Here is a 2,293-nt window from a genome sequence, read left to right as displayed (position 1 = left end):
GAACATGGTTACTGGAACTACCTTTATGTTGAGGGGCTGCTTGAGGTCATCTTCCTCCAATCTCCCTCTGACTCAAGAAGTATTATTGAGGGACATACCATTGACAGGAACAAATAGTCACTTGTTACTTTGTATTTATTGTATAGGTTGTTTTTCTATAGTTTCTATACTGAGCTGCTGCTCAGTGGAAGGCAAGTGGACTGCCTTGAAGCTGTCACCGGTTCTAACACAGCCACTCCACAAGCTTTCATGGGCGGTCCCTGCTGAGAACCAAGCAATCTAACACCACTGATCACTCGGTCATGACAGCTCCTTGAACAGAGATCTTGCTCACTGGAGTGCTGGGCTGTGGATGGGCAGGAGTGGCAGGCTCAGACTCTCAGCGGCCCACCAGGCATGTTGGCGGATATATGGTCGCAATCTTTGCCCGAGCCTGGACCAGTCTTGTGATGTCAGCTGACAGTGAGCTTCAGCTTCTGGAGGCTGGATTTAAGAATGAAAATATCAGTACCACGGTAATGGACTGAATCCCTCCTGAAAAATGTAGATACTACTCCTTCCCCAAAATGATTACACCCAGCTTTGTAATGAGAAGACATCCTCTCTCCCCCAGGCTGCCAGCCATTTGCACTCACTGACAACATTTTGTTAATGTCTGTGTATTCGGTCTTCAGTAACTCTCCTCAAGACGTCAGGTTACAATACGTGAGGACAACTTCTGACTTGAGAAGGCAATGTGCATGACCCTTAATAAAGTTGAATTGATTTATATGCCATGTCTCTTCAAAGAAAGGGTATGTGTCATAGAGAATTCCATCAAAGTGTCCATCTGGTAATGTTGGCACTACAACTTCTCAAAGCCCCTTCAGTGGGACGATCTTATGTTTTTTGTGTTTTCCCCATTCCTGTAACCGCTGGAATACTCCATCATTGCATTCTATTATCCAGTGTTCCTCTATATTATACTCTTCCACCATAGTGGCTGCTATTCCCATGCCAAAACCAATATCTAGTACTCATCCTCCTTTACTAGCAGCTACTACAGTCAGGCTGTGCATTTAAGGGATCTCTGACCTTTCCATAGCCGGTTAGCCCAGGATCTCCAGATGGATGTCAGCCTCATTGTACCCTTGTTAGAAATTCTGTATATAGCCCTACAAAGCAGACAGCGCACAGTCCACATGGGGTTTGCTGCTTAAAGTGTTACTAAACCCAGGGCCCTGCATTCACTATATCTGGTCTCCAACAGTACACAGAACATGTAAATGCAATAATTTTAGTAAACTGCTAAATACCTTTTATCATCAGCAGTATATAGCAGTTTTGTGACTTCTATCAGTGTCTGGCCGAGCACTAGTTAAAGATGGTAGGAGGAGTTTTCATTCTCCTTTGACTGTCCTATGAGGTTGCATGACCCTTGACTTTCTGTCTGGACAGTGCTGATTGGCCCTGTGCTGATCACATGCACCCTCCCAAATAAAATAAACACCCTCCAGCAAGACACACCAAACTGAGAATGTGCAGAGTGCCTCAAATGGCTCTGCACTATCAGCAGATGAATTGGGGACAGTAGAAGAAGGGAAAGATCAGAGAAGACAGGATCATACAGCCTTTTTACAAAATGGAGAGGATTAACCCCCTACGTTACACAGTGAGCATAATAAGCATGATTTACTGCATATGCAGACTGATTTTACTGTTGTGGGTTTAGTAACACTTTAACTGCAGACAGGAAACAGAAAATTTATTGTCAGAGAAAAGACATAGAGTTTAACTATTGATGCAGCTAAAAGCTTATAAACACTGCCATCTACTGGCTGATGTAGTTGTTCTACAAAAATACATGAACAATGAATTCCAATAGATGCACTGTACCACTCAGCCTTGCAGTTCTCCCCCTCTGTGAATATATTATCTGAGGACATGGTTGGGAGTTCAGATCAGGCAGCTAACAGGAGAACAGAGCAGAATGCAGAGCGGGTGCATATTATGTATTTATTTATTCAGCATAACATCACCTATGATATGTTATCAGAATTTGGTATTATATTGTGCTTGCCTGCACTTAAATTTATTAAAGTGTATCTTTTACTTAAAAGTTGCGTTTGATAAATGGCTGCACAAATATCGTGCAACATAAAAAAATTGTAACTACCGCCATTTTATTTTTCAGGGCCTCTGCCTTCAGAAAATATATAATGTTTGGGGGTTCTAAGTAAATGCTTGCAAACAATGCTGAGTTTAATATGTATGAGAGAAATGTCAGAACTGGCCCAGACTGGAAGTTTATGTT

General features: G+C 42.3%; 1 pseudogene; it reads right to left on the bottom strand.

The window, feature by feature from the left end:
• Positions 1 to 452: 452 nt before the first annotated feature.
• LOC141141254 (guanidinoacetate N-methyltransferase A-like) lies at positions 453 to 1,925 on the bottom strand (annotated as a pseudogene).
• Between the last annotated feature and the right edge of the window lie 368 nt (positions 1,926 to 2,293).

The sequence above is a fragment of the Aquarana catesbeiana genome, linkage group LG04 (assembly GCF_042186555.1).
Source record: "Aquarana catesbeiana isolate 2022-GZ linkage group LG04, ASM4218655v1, whole genome shotgun sequence".
NCBI classification, from domain to species: Eukaryota; Metazoa; Chordata; class Amphibia; order Anura; family Ranidae; genus Aquarana; species Aquarana catesbeiana.
This window is presented reverse-complemented; position numbering and strand designations above follow the sequence as displayed.